This window comes from Bubalus bubalis, chromosome 7, assembly GCF_019923935.1.
Source record: "Bubalus bubalis isolate 160015118507 breed Murrah chromosome 7, NDDB_SH_1, whole genome shotgun sequence".
Classification (NCBI taxonomy): domain Eukaryota; kingdom Metazoa; phylum Chordata; class Mammalia; order Artiodactyla; family Bovidae; genus Bubalus; species Bubalus bubalis.
The window spans coordinates 82,379,320-82,397,980 of record NC_059163.1 but is presented as its reverse complement, the minus strand read 5'-3'; the positions used below and the strand labels follow the sequence as shown (position 1 = coordinate 82,397,980).

The window sequence follows — 18,661 nt, the reverse complement described above, 5'->3', positions numbered from 1 at the left end:
AACTGAGTGATCTGAACTGAATCCTCAAATCACATAAGTCAACCCTTGCAAAGGCATACCTCATGCATCTTTTTTTTAACTGAGTTAAAATTGCAGTTTTTAACTTCTGCTTAATTTGCTTAACCTCTGTGTGCTTCAATTTCCTTATATGTATAATGAATTAAATAATAGTATCTATTTGTTGAATAGATTAAGTAAGATAATCCAACAACAAGTTGCTGAATAAGTGAAATGAGATTGTCCGTCTTTAGCACAGAGCCTAGTAAACATTAAGTACCCATTGTTCAATAAATATTAGCTTTCATTAGAACTGGATACAAGTGCAGCTTGATGAGAAGTACTTAAAACACCTCATTCACTAAATCAACACCACTGGGCCCATTGCCATATGTACCTTGGGGTGCTGTTTTGCTTTTTGTTGCTATTGAAGCATGTATCAGGAATCCACGTGTGTGTGCTAAATCACTTTAGTCATGTCCGACTCTTTGCAACCCTAGGGACTGTAGCCTGCCAGGCTACTCTGTCCATGGGATTCTTCAGGAGAGAATACTGGAGTGGGTTTGCATGCCCTCCTCCTGGGGATCTTCCTGGCCCAGGGATCGAACCCATTCTCTTATGTCTCCTGCATTGGAAGGCAGGTTCTTTTCCACCAGTGCCACCTGGGAAGCCGCAATAGGTGGAGATAAAAGGAAGTAACATTTTTGGAGAACTATTATGTGTGTTCAGAGAAGGCAATGGCACCCCACTCCAGTACTCTTGCCTGGGAAATCCATGGACAGAGGAGCCTGGTAGGCTGCAGTCCATGGGGTCGCTAAGAGTTGGGCACGACAGAAGAGACTTAGCAGTAGCATTATGTGTTTTAGGTCTATTATTTGATGTAGTGCTTCCATGAATTATTTAAGTCATTCTTCGTAGAAGATGTCATTTAAATCACCTTTTAAAGAAGGTATCATTTTACAAAAGTGTAGGCTGAGACTCATTTATTATCAAGGTCATACAGCTTATAAATGGAGGAGCAGAAGTCAAACCCTGTCTGACTAGTATGACTGTGCCTTTTTAATTTTTAACCATCCAATCTTACTTTCTTCAGTGATCTCCCTGTCTTTGGTGGTTTAGTCACCAAGTCGTGTTCAACTCTTGCGACCCCATATACTGTAGCCTGCCAGGCTCCTTTGTCCGTGGGGTTCTCCAGGCAAGAATAATGGAGTGGGTTGCCATTGCCTTCTCCAGGGGATCTTCCCAACCCAGGAATCAAACTCGGGTCTCCTGCCTTGCAGGTAGATTCTTTACCAACTGAGCTACAAGGGAAGCCCATCTTTAGGACAATAATATATACAACCTGCTAGGTTTGAGCTACACTTGTGGCCTAAATGCCACTTTTTGTACCACAGCCTATTGCCAGATGCATAGGTCCAATAAACATGTTTTTCTCAGTCATTTTGAATATATGATTCCTGGTTTTGGTGGCTTTCAAATCTCTCTCAGGAACCTTAATGACAGAGTGACATCTTTGAGAAATGCAAGCATGACCACTTCTGTAGTATGTTGGCTTTTTTGAGAGCCATTAAACAAATTATAAAAGTAAATTATAATAAGCCTGCAATAATTAAAAAACTCTCATTCAGGTAAATCCTACAAACTCCTTTTAACTTTGGAAGAGAGATTCCTAATGCTACACTAAAACAAACAAAGGTAAAAGCATGCCTTTTTAACAGTTCCAAAGGAATTTTCTTTCTTAGCAACTCTGCTCAGAAAATCGATTATACACTCTTTAAAGAACCTCAGAAAAAATCAGGCTGTGGAAAATAATGATTGCTTCCTAACACTGGAGTAAGGTTTGCTATAGATTTGCTGCAGAATTAAGATCCTGTGTTTCCTAAAATCTTTATAGACAGTAGTGAACCAAATCAGAAGTTTTCTGAAATAATGCTTCCAGGTCTCTCAGAAATTCACCACATCAAGAAAACTCCAAAATAAAAAATTTTAAATGTCTGATAGAAGGGTTCAGGCAAATGTCCCAGAACTGCCTGAGGATATTTAGAATTCATATATAATCTTAAACATATATGAACCGGGAAAAGTACTAATAGAAACTATTCTGGTACAATAATTGAAAGTAATCATATAGTCCCTGAAAATAATAAATTGATACTATAGGGAAAGCCAGCCAACCAACATAACACACAGAATAAGTGAATGAAAAAAACTTTGCAGCCTTTCATTGCTAACGTTGTTGAATCCAGACCCCACCCTCGCTCACACTGGTCACTCTTGGTTACTATTAAAACAACTTCATACATGATCTACTCTTGTTGTTGTTGTTGTTGTTCTGCCTCCTTTAAATTTTTTAGAGGGAATAAACAGTAGCTATATAACATGGTCTTGTGAGAAAACTAGAACACAAAGCCATGAAATGAAGAATTTGACTCTGTCAGCCTGTTAAGCTTTCCCTAGGAGTTCAATTACCGTATTGGCTTTTATCTGTTCCACCCAGCATCTACTGAGAACATCAGCTATATGGACTACCACCTAGATACTTGGCCGTTTTGTTACTTCGTGTTTATCTGAAATCCTCTCAAGGATTTCAGTAAAGATTTTTTTCTGTTCCATACCACTGCCATTTGTAAGAAAGTCTTATTTTACTTGAATGAGACAGTGAGTGAAAAGAAAGTGAAGTCGCTCAGTCGTGTCTGACTCTTTGCGACTCCATGGACTGGAGCCTACCAGGCTGTTCCGTCCATGGGATTTTCCAGGCGAGAGTAGTGGAGTGGGTTTCCAGTGCCTTCTCCAGGAGATCTTCCTGACCCAGGGGTTGAACCCAGGTCTCCCGCATTGCAAGCAAACGCTTTACCATGAGTAGTCACTTATTTTCTCAGGAATGTACTCTTCCTCTAATGTAGTCTGTGGCTACTGCTAAACATTTCTGTGACTTTCGGACACCTTTTTCATACCCATAACTTCTCTGTCCCTTTCATACGATGTACTTAGTATTTTAATTTGAGTGTCTTGGAATCAAGGCTCATTCCTAGAGCTTGTTTAAAATCTGGGCTGCTTTTAATTTATGAGTAGTTTAAGATTATATATGAGTTTCTCTTTGCACTGAGTTATGAAGTAAAGACTGAGATTCAAACAATGTAATAAAAAGTCTTTTAACATTTTCCTTTGATTCATCGATGTGATCCAGAGCCTCACGTGTACATATCCGTAGAAACTTTCATTTTAGGAGAATTTTTTCAGTACCCCTAACATCTTAAAAGTTAGTCACTCAGACACCACCCACCTGCCCTCTGACACCTTCTTCCTGATTGAAAGAGGCATTTATGTATATGAGTCACCTCCTGCCAGCTTCACAGGAATTTCATAGAAGCAATCTGCCTACTAGCTTGGCCTGAGGACAGAAAATCACGTTTTGTATCAATGTGAAAGCCACTCTTGCTTGTGGAAAGTCACAATTGGGCAGTTTTAAGACCGTAACTCTCAGGATATCCAGCCTTAATCTGTTCTCTGTAATATAAAGAGTGAACTTATAAATGCTATGCGTTCAACGGTTTGGTCTCAACTTCTTCCATTTTAAATACTTTTTTTGTGATTCATACTCAAGAAAGACTACATTTATATTATATATGTAATATACATATATGTGTGTGTGTGTGTATGTATGTATGTATGTGTGTGTATATATATATATAGGGCTTTCCAGGTGGCTCAGTGGTAAAAAGCCCACCTGCCAATGCAGGAGATGCGGGTTCAATCCCTGGGTCAGGAAGATCTCCTGGAGGAGGAAATGGCAACTCACTCCAGTATTCTTGCCTGAAGATCCCCATAGACAGAGGATCCTGGCAGGCTACAGTCCATGGGGTCACAAAAAGAGTGGGACACAACTCCGCAACTGAACAACAATATATATATGTATACACATATACGTATATAGAGAGAATATGAATGCAGGGAGAATGTAGATGAATAAGTAAACATACTAACAAAACACATTGTCTTTTCATACCAATACAAAAATAATAGTGTGGGAGGATTTAGAAGGTTAGATTTTAACACAAGGGAGACTGACCTTAACCATTCTCAACTAGGATGGGTGTCCCCAGGTACAACCTGTGGGATGTTGTCAGACATAAGGAAACTCACCATACTAGGGATAGTAGAGGAGAGTTTGAGTTGCATTATTTTCTTTCTTTGGTTTCAATTCCCACCCTTGTTTAAAGTGAAGTTGAAAGTAAGTGGAACTGTCTATAATAAAACCTTAGTCACCACTTGGGTTTTCTGTGAAAGTACCAGTCAAATTGCAGAAATGAGAGTCATCTAGGTGAGGTCCAGTGCTAAGTATTTTTTTTTTTTAATATTGAGAATAAAAATAATAGCAATGGGAGAAGTGGAAATAGTGTTTTAAACCATTCCTTATCAAAATCATACTATTCAGAATTTCATGAAAGCAGATTTTTAGGGTTATCTCCAGGGACGGGGGAGCCTGGTGGGCTGCCGTCTCTGGGGTCGCACAGAGTCGGACACGACTGAAGCGACTTAGCAGCAGCAGCAGCAGCAGCAGTGACTAAAACCATGGTCAAAATAAAATGTTTTATTCCCTAAGTTGTTCCTAGGGCATCTAACTGTGAATGGCAAGCAAACTAGCATTCACAGAGTACAAATAAATATGAAACTCAAAATTATCTGAACGACTGGGTGGCCACTGCTGTGCTCAGCTGACTTGGGGTGGGGCATGGCCAGGGCATGCCCAGCTCTACCTCCTGCTGCTCACAGGACTTAAAGAAGCACTCTGCTCCTCTCAGTCCCATCAGCATTTTACAGTGTTTCGTTTTACACGATCTGTAGTAACAAACGAACAAATTGTAATTTAGTGTTTGTCAGTTTTGTGTAACTTCATTAATCTCTGAAATGTTTACATGGAAACTAACACAAAGATTCTCCTTGTGTTTGCAAAGAGGGCCTTTCTAAAACCACTCTGAAGGCTGTGCATATTTTCATCTGTATTTTCAAACAGAGAGATAAAGAACAAAGTGGTTAGGAGCTTCCTTGCCACATCAGCTGTGCCTCAGTTGAGTTCACATATGAACTCACAGCCTCCATGTTCAGACTGTTGCTGACCGTCTGATAGTTAATGATGTTATTATGAGATTTTTTTACATAAGACAAACAAAAACTGGTATAGGTCACAACTGGTCTCTTCATCTAAGGAAACTGATTTTCATAGGTTCAGGGAATGACAAGTTTAACTCCTATTTGGAATTTATGATATTGGAAGGCTCTGTGGAAAAAGAATATGTTTCAAAGCTTTTTGAAAATTTTTAATCAATCTTGCAGAAACAAGTTAAATAATTTGATTCGTAAATTCTCTCTTCCTTAGTAATGGGATATATATATATATATATATATATGATTTCTTTAAGTCACTGCAGACAGTAATATAGAGCCTTTGGATTCTAGACAATTCTATCATTGACTAGGCTTTCATTTTAGTTTTATGTGAAATTATATTTATAAAGAAAAAATTTTCTACTAGGGAACTGAAGAGATGTTGTCCGGACTCCTTCTGAGGTAGTAAGAGGATTCCCATCTATCTTATTTATTTACATCTGAAATTGGTCACCAAGAGCAAAAAACTATTTGATGACCTAAATAGAATAAATAACCTCAGTAAAGCTGAAAAAAGAAGAAAATAGTAGCATATTTCCCAACTTTAGAGTCAACCTACCAATTATAATTCAAAATTTAAATCAAGCCTAGGATTTATTATTAGAAGAATGGTCTGAAGTCATAATGTCAAACAAATGTGACTTTCTGTTTAATAATTTCAAAGACTAAAGCACCGAAGTCTGTGTTCTGTGCTTTGCCTTTGTGTATGAGAATCCCCCACGTCAGTCACACATCAGCATCTGGTGTGTGTTCCCAGTTTCTTTCCACAGGAGAGGCCATGACAGAGCCTTTTATTAAAAATTATATATGTAAGAATAAGAAGGGCTTCTTGTAACTAGGACCCCCATTGTTGACCCTGAGCTATGAAGAGTAAGACATGAACTTTGCAAACAAGGGTAGACGCAGAATGATAACCAGGAAAGAAAATCTAGTCAAAGAAGGCACATGTCAAGCCAACTCCATCCTGGAGATAAATGTCACCCTTCGGATAGTTGAAAGACCGTGCCTAGAGGAAAAGGCACAAAGGGTTAAAGGTTTAGAGCACCAATGGGAGAGACCACCTGCTACTCATACAAATGAGTGGAGCAACTGTATACTTCCAGCCTATGGAGCATTCATGGCCAAGGGATGAATGATCCTCATGGCATCGTCTCATGGGACCCTTTATTTTTCCATTAGGAATTAGAAGCCACCTAAACTACCTCCACCTCCACCCTCATACCCAGCACAGCCCTGCTGTGGCAGGACTTGGTGGGGCATTGAGCATTTCTTCATTTGATACCCCATTTCACAAAAAGTGAATGGGGAATATTTTAAAGAGTATGTTAAACTTTGAGAGCAAATCTGATTTGAAGTTTACTTCTGCTTTAAGACATTTTTTGAGACATTTACAAGCAACTGAAAGGCTCATTCTAAAATGGAATGGATTGCCCCATCTTATTAGACCCCTTGGGTTGAATATAAAGTCAGTAGCTGTGGGCCATTTAACTTTTCATTAATTGACTGTGGGTTCTTTGGCTTTTAATTAATTCAAACAGATGAATAAATGAACTTCCTGTTTACAAGATAAGCTTGAAATCATGCAAGGCTGGGAGAGCAATAGTAACAAACCACTATTTTTTTCATTAACAAATAAACAATCTAAAATCATATGTTGAAATCTGCCAGTACTGTTTCTGATTTTTATCTTACCATTTATTTGAAACTTGTAACCTTTCATAACTTTATTCACTCAAAAAGAAGGAAAAAAATCAAGGAAGGAAGGAAATACTTCTCTTAGGTAAATTAACCAGAAATAAGTAATTTTCAGATGTCTTGTAAACTAGTTCCAGTATTTAAAGAGGCTTCTTTAGTATAAAATAATTCCGGGCCAAAATTCCAGAGTTTTATGAAGTTGAAGAGTTTTATGAAATGGTCTGACTGAATCAGCTATGAAAGATTAAAATAATGTATATGAATAATGTTTTTCAAATTTAATTTAAAAATTAATTTTTCTTGGTTTGGTTTTATAAATTAACATGAATAATTTAAACGATTCTTTTTTTTTTGGTAGGACTCATGTCAGTCTACACTTTCACTTTTTCACTTTCATACAGTGGAGAAGGAAATGGCAACCCACTCCAGTGTTCTTGCCTGGAGAATCCCAGGGACGGGGGAGCCTGGTGGGCTGACGTCTATGGGGTCACACAGAGTCGGACACGACTGAAGTGACTTAGCAGCAGCAGCATGTCAGTCTATAGAGCAAAGTCCTGGGGGTATGAGGGCTCAGCAGTAATATGCTTATCCTTGTGATCAAAGATAGTGACCTCAGTGCAACAGTTTGAAAAATACCAGGCTTGGCCATCTCTTAAAATTTTTCCAGCTTCAGATTCTGTGATTCTCCTGTGTGATTCTCATTATTTATGATGCATTCTTAGTTCAGCCACAGGCAGAGGACTCTCTAGCCAAGTTTTGAGTGCCAGATATTTCCTGCTCTTCCCTGCTCTCTGAAGGAATTCAGAACCCACTCCATGAAAGAATCTCTGGATCTTTCCCCTTTCCAGTTGTAGTAATATGCTTCCCCTGCTCTGGCCACTGCTGCACAGTCCCCACAGAGCTAATACTAGCGCCCAAAGTAATGTGCATTTTTTAATTTTTATAATAATTTATTCCATTTTATATCTATCATTTTTTCCCTTTTAAACCACTTTATGTGGGTTGCCATTTCCTCCTCCAGGGGATCTTCCCAAGCCAGGGAGCAAACCCATGTCTCTTATTTCTCCAGCATAGGCAGGCGGGTTCTTTACCACTAGCGCCACCTGGGAAGCCCCAGTGTTAAACATTCTTGTGATCATTTTAAGTCTTTTATTTTTTAGATTTAGGTTAAAGTATTAAAATTCTATCACGATTTTAATGTTCCAGACAGTGCTCTTTACACAAATGACATAATCCAAAACTTACAAGCCTATGAAATAGGTATTGAAACACAGTGTTTTTGAAATAAGAAAATTGAGGCTTAAGGAAAGGCCAGTGTGAAAAATTACTTAGTGTACTTGGAGTTGGGATTCAAGCCCAGGAACATTCCCTCCAGAAACCACACTATTATTTTTCTGAATAGCCTCACAATTAAAATATTGTCAGAAAGTCAGAGGAAGTCATCCTGGTAGCTTGACTTGGCTTGAAGTCTTTGTCAGATGTTAGACCATTTCTGTTTCTGGTCTCGTCAAGACAACTGGCCTTTTCTCTCCATCTTTAGAGCTTCTCTTCTTCTTTTTGCTTTTACTGCATTTCAAAGAAGCTGGACTGGTCCAAATAATTTTTTCTCAATTTCAGTTCCAACTTTCGCTAAAGAATTGCACTTTTGCTTCAGCTCAGACTACCCTAAATTTCAATTCAGGAGCATCCATTCATTCATTTATTTATTCAACAAATATTTATGAGTAGCTACTACATATCAGGCAGTGGGCAGTCTTCATACAGGCCAAGTCCTTGCTCTCATGTTCCTTATGTTCAGTGGGAGTGCTGCTAAGTCACTTCAGTCGCATCCGACTCTGTGCGACCCCATAGACTGCAGCCCACCAGGCTCCTCCGTCCCTGGGATTCTCCAGGCAAGAACACTGGAGTGGGTTGCCATTTCCTTCTCCATCAGTGGGAGTAGACAACAATAAACAAACATATGGCACAACACAGTAGGCATGACAGTGCTGCAGAGAATAGTGGAGGGGAGAGGGGATAGCAAAGTATGGGCCTCGGGGTGCGGGTGTGTTGTTGCAAAGTTTAAAAGGAGGGCCAGGGAACGCTTCTTCAATAAGGTAATATTTGAGCAGAGACATAAAAGAAATGTGAATCAAAAATGTGCCTGTATGGGGAAGAGAGAAAGAACAGCAAAAACAAAGGCCCAGATGCCGGAAGAAGCTTAGAGTTTTTCCCTGACAATAAGAGAGCCTGTGGGCTAGAGCTGAGAAAAATGAGTTGATGCCTGAAATTGCTTGACTCATCTGTAAGTCATTCAAGAATGTCATTTGACTTTAAAAATATAAATCGTTTCCCAGAAAACTTATTTTAGACAATATTAATATTTTTATACATTGCTTAGGACTTTAAAGAGACTTTTCTCAGATATTATCTCATTTTCTCCTTAAAACTTCCTATGACTGACTGGTAAGTCTAATTTGATTATCCCAGCAACTACCATAGGACATAAAATATAGTAGGCACTCAGTGAATGTATATTGAATTAATAAGTTGAGTTATGGAATCAATGGGACAACTTTGTCAACCTTATCATATTCCTTTTTATGGACCACTGATTGGGTTATGGAGAAGGCAATGGCACCCCACTCCAGTACTCTTGCCTGGAAAACCCCATGGACAGAGGAGCCTGGTAGGCTGCAGTCCATGGGGTCGCAACTGAGCGACTTCACTTTCAATTTTCACTTTCATGCATTGGAGAAGGAAAGGGCAACCCACTCCAATGTTTTTGCCTGGAGAATCCCAGGGATGGGGGAGCCTGGTGGGCTGCCGTCTATGGGGTCACACAGAGTCGGACACGACTGAAGTGACTTAGCAGCAGCAGCAGATTGGGTTATAATGTAGGGAAGCCTTACAAGCTATGGTGATGTCTCAGGTCATTTGCCTCCACCATAATATATATGTGTATTTATTTTTTGTAGTAATTTATGCTTTTTCTATATAACTCTTCCATTAAGTTCTTCAGCACTTTTTCCTGTAGTTAGTTTCCATAACTTCAAATTTATCTAATCTGCCATATTCTTGGAATTCATTTCATAACACTTATCACAACTTATAATGTAAAAGTGATTCTAAGTGAGAGCATGAAACATTTTTTAATAAGTTCAATATTATTAATTCATGCTTCCTGTTGTTTTGACTTCATCTTTTTTATTTATACATTTACAGTTAGTCTCTAGTCGACTAAGTTGCTAAGCAAAGTATATACTTGTGTCTTTACCCTAGCTTTCATTTAAAAAAAAAGAAAACTTATAGAGCATTTCAGTCCAAAGGAACCAGACAGGTTCTGTGGTCTGATCTAAAGCCACACTCTGAGTTTCCGTGTGGGGTCACATTGGACCTTGTTACCTGAAGCACCCACAGGTTATCTGAGCTCCACTTCAGTTCAGTTCAGTCGCTCAGTCGTGTCCAACTCTTTGTGACATCATGAATTGCAGCATGCCAGGCCTCCCTTTCCATCACCAACTCCCGGAGTTCACTCAAACTCATGTCCATCGAGTCGGTGATGCCATCCAGCCATCTCATCCTCTGTCGTCCCCTTTTCCTCTTGCCCCCAATCCCTCCCAGCATCAGAGTCTTTTCCAATGAGTCAGCTCTTCACATGAGGTGGCCAAAGTACTGGAGTTTCAGCTTCAGCATCATTCCTTCCAAAGAACACCCAGGACTGATCTCCTTCAGAATGGACTGGTTGGATCTCCTTGCAGTCCAAGGGACTCTCAAGAGTCTTCTCCAACACCACAGTTCAAAAGCATCAATTCTTCCGTGCTCAGCCTTCTTCACAGTCCAACTCTCACATCCATACATGACTACTGGAAAAACCATAGCCTTGACTAGATGGACCTTTGTTAGCCCTCACCAAAGCAACAGTTCCTGACCCATGTTAACGATGTGCCCACTTTGTGCAACAGAATTCCTGTGTCCTCTTCATGGAAGCCATCACGTCTGTTGACTCTTTAGTTGTCCTACAAAAAATGTCAAATGTTGCTCCTTACTCTTCTGGTTGGGTAGTATTGTGGCATTACCTCCATTCAGTTATTCTTTCACTCACTCAACAAGGCGCTATTCAGAGCCCACCACGTGCCAGGCACTGCTTTGGGCACTGCAGGTCCAGCATCATAAATACAGATGTCATATCTACTCTCTTACAAAGCTAAATGAATGATTCTAGAAGGGGAGAGGGAATGAATGATTATAAATAATAATAGTAATATAATAAATTTTGTGAAGAAAAAAAATAAACTAGGGAAACCAGATAACAATGATCTGTTTAAAAGAGTGTAGTTAACAGCCACTATGGAAAACAGTAAGGAGATTCCTCAAAAGACTAAATTAGAACTACCATATGATCCAGCAATCCCATTCCAGGGTATATATCTGAAGAAAAATGAAAATACAATTTGAAATGATATATACACTCCAAGGTTCATAGCAGCATTATGTACAATTGCCATACTATAGAAGCAACCTAAAGTATCCTTTAACAGATGAATGGATAATGAAGATATGGTGTGTGTGTACACACACACACACACAATGGACTACTCAGTTCAGTTCAGTCACTCAGTCGTGTCCAACTCTTTGCGACCCCATGAATTGCAGCATTCCAGGCCTACCTGTCCATCACCAACTCCCGGAGTTCACTCAGACTCACGTCCATCAGGTCAGTGATGCCATCCAGCAATCTCATCCTCTGTCGTCCCCTTCTCCTCCTGCCCCCAATCCCTCTCAGCATCAGGGTCTTTTCCAATGAGTCAACTCTTCACATGAGGTGGCCAAAGTATTGGAGTTTCAGCCTCACCATCAGTCCTTCCAATGAACACCCAGGACTGGTCTCCTTTAGAATGGACTGGTTGGATCTCCTTGCAGTCCAAGGGACTCTCAAGAGTCTACTCTGCTGCTACTCCAACACCACAGTTCAAAAACATCAATTCTTTGGCACTCAGCTTTCTTCACAGTCCAACACTCACATCCATACATGACCACAGGAAAAACCATAGCCTTGACTAGATGAACCTTTGTTGGCAAAGTAATGTCTCTGCTTTTGAATATGCTATCTAGATTGGTCACAACTTTCCTTCCAAGGAGTAAGCGTCTTTTAATTTCATGGCTGCAGTCACCATCTGCAGTGATTTTGGAGCCCAAAAAAATAAAGTCTGACGCTGTTTCCACTATTTCCCCATCCATTTCCCATGAAGTGATGGGACCAGATGCCATGATCTTCGTTTTCTGAATGTTGAGCTTTAAGCCAACATTTCACTCTCCTCTTTCACCTTCATCAAGAGGCTTTTTAGTTCCTCTTCACTTTCTGCCGTAAGGGTGGTATCATCTACATATCTGAGGTTAATGATATTTCTCCTGGCAATCTTGATTCCAGCTTGTGTTTCTTCCAGCCCAGAGTTTCTCATGATGTACTCTGCATGTAAGTTAAATAAGCAGGGTGACAATATACAGACTTGACATACTCCTTTTCCTATTTGGAACCAGTCTGTTGTTCCATATCCAGTTCTAACGGCTGCTTCCTGACCTGCATATAGATTTCTGAAGAGGCAGGTCAGGTGGTCTGGTATTCCCATCTCTTTCAGAATTTTCCACAGTTTATTGTGATCCACACAGTCAAAGGCTTTGGCACAGTCAATAAAGCAGAAATAGATGTTTTTCTGGAAGTCTCTTGCTTTTTCCATGATCAGCGGATGTTAGCAATTTGATCTCAGGTTCCTCTGCCTTTTCTAAAACCAGCTTGAACATCTGGAAGTTCACGGTTCACATATCAATGAAGCCTGGCTTGGAGAATTTTGAGCATTACCTTACTAGCGTGTTAGATGAATGCAATTGTGCGGTAGTTTGAGCATTCTTTGGCATTGCCCTTCTTTGGGATTGGAATGAAAACTGACCTTTTCCAGTCCTGTGGCCACTGCTGAATTTTCTAAATTTGCTAGCATATTGAGTGCAGCACTTTCACAGTATCATCTTTCAAGATTTGAAATAGCTCAACTGGAATTCCATCACCTCCACTAGCTTTGTTCATAGTGATGCTTTCTAAGGCCCACTTGACTTCACATTCCAGGATGTCTGGCTCTCAGAGAGTCATCACACCATCATGATTATCTGGGTCATGAAGATCTTTTTTGTACAGTTCTGTATTCTTGCCACCTCACAATGGACTACTACTCAGCCATAAATAAAGAGTGAAATCTTGCCATTTGCAGCAACTTCTGTGAACTTGGAGGGTATTGGGTTTTGTGAAGTAGCTCAGACAGAGGAGGACAAATACTGTATGTTTTCACTTATATGTGGAATCTTAAAAATAAAACAAATGAGTATAACAAAACAGAAACAAACTTATAGATACAGAAAACATACTAGTGGTTACCAGAGGGGAGAGGGGTGGAGGAAAGGTCAAGAAAAGGGTAGGGAATTAAGAGGTATATATATAAGTATGTAATGTACAGCACAGGGAATATAGCTAATATTTCATAATAACTTTAAATGGAGTATAAGCTATAAAAATATCAAATTACTGTGTTGTACACCTGAAACTAATATAACATTGTAAATCAACTCTTCAGTGAAAAAGGGGGTAGGGAAGGTCTCACCGAGGGGATGATATTTAAGCAGAGATCTAGTAGAGGTGAGGAAGTAAACCACATGAATATCTGAGCAAAGTATATCTTTGAAGAGGAAATAGCAAGACTAAGGACCTTGAAGTGAGAATACACTTGGTATGCTCCAGGAACAGCATACAGATGAGTAAATCCACAGCTGGGTGAATAGAAGGGAGGATGATAGAAGATAAGGTCTAAGGCAAGTTCCAAATACCATAGGAATTTTTGAATATCAACTGTCGCTACATCCCAATAGTTCCTGATGTGTTTACTTAATCCGTTTCTGGACAGTTTTCTTAAAGTCAGTGTAAAGGATATGGGACATCTGTTAGAAATATTTTGGGTAGAGTAATTCATGTAATGCTCTTTCAATAAAATTTAGGGGAAAAAAAACATGAAGACAACAGTACTCACAATTGCACAGTCTTCTGGTCTTTGAGGTGAAATTCACATACATAAAACTGCCATGTTAAAATAATTCAATGGCATTAGTACATTCACAGTGCTGTTCAAGCACCACCTCTGTCTGGTACAAAACACTTTCATCACCCCAAAAGGAAAACCCACACCCATTAAGGAGTTCTAATAATGTCTCCCTACCTCCCTCTGCAGCACCAGTCCACTTTCCATCACCATAGATTTACCTGTTCTGGGTACTTCATGTAAATAGAATCATATAGTATGTGACCTTTTATGCCTGGCTTCTTTCACTTAGTATTAATGTTTTCAGGATTCATCCATATTGTAGCATGTATCAGCACTTCATTCCTTGTTATGGCTGTATAATGTTCCGTTGTATATATGAACTGCAATTGGTTTACCTGTTCATCTACTGATGAACACCTGGGTGGTTTCTGCCTTTTGGCTACTGTGAATGCTGCTGCTATCAACAAGTGTGTACAAATATTTCTCTAAAAACCTGTTTTCAGTCCTTTTGGATATAAAATGAGGATCATAATTGCTGAGTCATATGATATATTTTACTTTTTGAGATACCACCAAACTGTTCTCCACAATAGCTGAATTGTATAGTCCCATGGCAGTCTGATTCTTAAGACATATCTATCCTCAGGACGGGGGAGCCTGGTGGGCTGCCGTCTCTGGGGTCACACAGAGTTGGACATGACTTAAGTGACTTAGCAGCAGCAGCAGCAGCATCCTCTATAATCACTTGCCTCCTCAACACCTTAACTTCCCTAGGTTGAAGCTGATTACCTTAGGTGGCAATCTGATTAACTGGTTCTCCCAACTCAAGCTGAAGGGGGACTTTTATTAGAAAAACTAAGGAAAATAAAATTGATAAAGACAAAACATGAAAACTTCTAAAGGCTACCATCTGTGTTGTATAATTTCTTACCCAGATTACTCCAGGCATGATGAAGTACTTTGGGGTCAACACAGTGGGATGGATTCTGTGATCCTATATATTTCCTTTTGTTTTCTAGAATATTTTTGATTTTAGAATTCACAGTACCTATTATTTATGTGGCTTATAAAATCAATAGCTGAATGCCTACTGTATAACAAGAATTTTGTTATATAGTGGATATCAAAGATTTCATATTCTCAGAGAAAACATGCCTCTAAGTAAGAGAAAACTTGTGTTGAGCTATTTGAAATCAAGGAATAAGACAGTGATTCTTAGAGTGTGGCATAATGTCACCTACAGCAGAATCATCTAGGATGCTTTGGCCTGCTTCAGCACTATAGTTCAGAATCTCTGGTTAGATTCCTGGTTGCTGCTGCTGCTGCTAGGTCGCTTCGGTCGTGCCCGACTCTGTGCGACCCCATAGATGGCAGCCCACCAGGCTCCGCTGTCCCTGGGATTCTCCAGGCAAGAACACTGGAGTGGGTTGCCCTTTCCTTCTCCAATGCATGAAAGTGAAAAGTGAAAGTGAAGTCGCTCAGTCGTGTCCGACTGGCAGCGGCCCCATGGACTGCAGCCCAGGCTCCTCTGTCCATGGGAGTTTCCAGGCAAGAGTACTGGAGAGGGGTGCCATTGCCTTCTCCGAGATTCCTGGGTTAGAATCCAGAAATCTGCATTTTATTAAGCTTTTAAGATTATCTTCATGTGTTTAGAAGTTTGAGAAGTACTGAAATAGGGAATGCTTTTATTTTAGCACTTTTTTTTACAAATAATTTGAAAATAATGTTTTATAATAACTTTTTGGATATGAAATATGTTCAAATTAATTCAAGATTAAAAACAGTTTATGAAAATAAAATAGCAAAAGAATGTTCCACAATATTATTGTCAAGTCTTTATGAGTTTACTGCACTATGAGATCAATCAGAAATTCATTAATGTCCCCATTCAATAAAGTTACTTGTCCCTCTCCTCCCCCTTACAACATGCTAGACTTCAGTAGTGAAAAGTGAACTGGACAGAGACACTACCTCATGGAATTTATAGTCCAGCTTTACTAAAACCCAAAATGTATTTGGTGGGGATAGGAGTGGTAACTAGTTATCAGAGTTTTTTTTTTAAGTATTTACCACTTTCACCTGTTAGGCAGAACAGATAATGCTACTTAAGGGGTTTCCAACATAACTCTGCAACTGTTAAAGGAAACTTAATTTGCTCTGTAACAGTAGTACATGGTTTGAGATGCTTTAGTCCCTTCATATGGAATCCTACACCTCTCCATCCTTTTCTGCTTTGCTGCTGGAAGCAAGTATTTTAAATTACTAAGGTTTAAAAATTATGTTTATTACAACACATAAAAACCTTTTCTGTATAATTGAATGAGTGAGATACAACTTACAGTTGCCTAAAGGTGCTGAGAAGTAGCTTTTATTTTTATTTCTTTTTTGAAAAAGTACATTAGCATTTTGACTCTTTGGGTATACAGCCATAAGCTAAATAGAATAAGTATAACAATTTCAAATGAATGCTTAATGAGAATGGTACTTAACTTGTTTTCTGTTTTCCTACTCATATATCATTATTTGCCAATTTCAGCCCAATAAATTTTCTAGCAAACCATCTCTCATGTGTATGATTTAGAGGTTATATAATTTTGCTCTGGACAGTTTAGGTATGATTAATGAATAATTCAAGATGACTGTGTTACTGTCTTTTCCTTGGATTCCATAAAAACCATTGTCATTATTCTTTTACTACAATACAAACAATAAAATACATGAACATTTTGTTGGAGGATAAAGGATTCACTAAGGGTTTCCTAGGTGGCTCAGTTGATAAAGAATCTGCCTGCAGTGCAGGAGACCTGGGTTCGATCCCTGGGTTGAGGAAGATCCCCTGCAGGAGGGCATGGCAATCCACTCCAGTCTTCTTGCCTGGAGAATCCCATGGACAGAGGAGCCTGGCAGGCTACAGTCCATGGGGTCACAAAGTGTCAGACACGACTGAGTGACTGAGCACACAAGGGCACTAAGAAAGAAATGCACAGCACTGTAAAAGTTGCTGTAATACAGCTGCGTGGGCCATATTCCTCTTTTGTTTTAAATCTTCAGTGCCGACAACGTGTGCGTGCTCAGTCATGTCTGATTGCAACTCCATGGACTGTAGCCCATCAGGTTCCTCTGTCCATGAAATTTTCCGGGCAAGAATACTGGAGCAAGTCGCCATTTCCTTCTCCAGGGGATCTTCCTAACCCAGGGATCCAACCCACATCTCCTGTGTCTCCTGCATTGGCAGGCAGATTCTTTACCACTGAGCCATCTGAAGCCCCAGTGCTGATTAGACAACTCCGAAAGTGCCAAGGCTCAATTTTAAAATATCATTTAAAATTTTAGGCATATGCCTGACTTTACACCAAGTGAACAACAGTGAGAAATAGAAGATGGGATTTTGTGACAGGATAATAAAGAACTTTTAAGGTGACAGAGGAAAGGATGAAAAATTCCACTCATAGGCTTAAAACTCCACTTCTGAGTGCTAGGATTAAGGTCATGTATCCATGTTCTCATTTGTTTTGTTTTGTTTTTTTTTTTTTTTTTGCTCAGCATTTACTTTATTATTATTATTTTTTTTAATTTTATTTTATTTTTAAACTTTACATAACTGTATTAGTTTTGCCAAATATCAAAATGAATCCGCCACAGGTATACATGTGTTCCCCATCCTGAACCCTCCTCCCTCCTCCCTCCCCATTCCATCCCTCTGGGTCGTCCCAGTGCACCAGCCCCAAGCATCCAGTATCCATGTTCTCATTTGATCTTCATGCCAAACCCATGAATATCTCTGATGTTTGTGTGTATGTGTACATAGATCGAGAGATACAGGAGCTTATATAAATTAGCTGCCCAATTGTTTTTGTTTACTTTAGCAGATCTAGCTACATTATACATATTTATATTATAATTAGTATTTGGTTGATTAAGAAAATATTAACTCTAAAAATTCTGTGCTGAAACATACTTTTGCCTATTGCTGAAAAACCATATTAAACACTAAAATTTCTTTCCCAGCCTTAATTTGGTCACCAACTACTTATGTTAACTATCAAAAGATAAAATAGGTCAAAATATAATTTAGGAAGCCCAGATAAGAAACAAAAAGCTAGCAGATAATTCCCCAAACAATGTCACACATGTAATGAATCCTAACATAAATCTCCATATAAAACTCTTTTGCAGTTATTTTTTATAAATTTGTCTTTTCTATTTGCTTTAATTGATATGTTCATTTTGTTAAAGAAATTTGGAGAAAAATCCAAAGATACATAAAATCTCCCATTTCACTCAGTTCTCAAACCCCTGTTTCTTTAAATTAGATCTTTTTTATTTTTATTTTTTGCCTTCAACTAGATCTTTTAATGCCTGTAACTGCTTTTGGCTTTATAGAATGAAGCCTCAAAAAACTAAGTTAGTGGGGTAGCATAGAGATTCAAATTTGGAAAAATAATTTTGGAAATAGTCAAATTTTTGTGTTAAATTGTATTCAAATACAATTCTCTTATAATGTTTATTGGATATTATGTTCCCTATTAATACTTTTATTTGCTATTGTTTAGTTGCTAAGTCTGGTCCAACTCTTTTATGATCCCATTGGCTGTAGCCCATCAGGCTCCTCTGTCAATGGGATTTCCCAGGCAAGAATACTGGAGTGGGTTACCATTTCCTTCTCCAGAGAATCTTCCCAACCCTGGACTGAACCCATCTCCTGCATTGACAGGCAGATTTTTTACCACTGAGCCACC

The 18,661-nt window shown here is 39.0% G+C and overlaps 1 protein-coding gene across 1 annotated transcript in view; it reads left to right on the top strand.

The window, feature by feature from the left end:
• Positions 1-18,661, top strand: part of NDST3 (N-deacetylase and N-sulfotransferase 3) — a 185,430-nt gene that overhangs the window by 46,181 nt on the left and 120,588 nt on the right. The gene's annotated exons all lie outside the window — the stretch shown is intronic.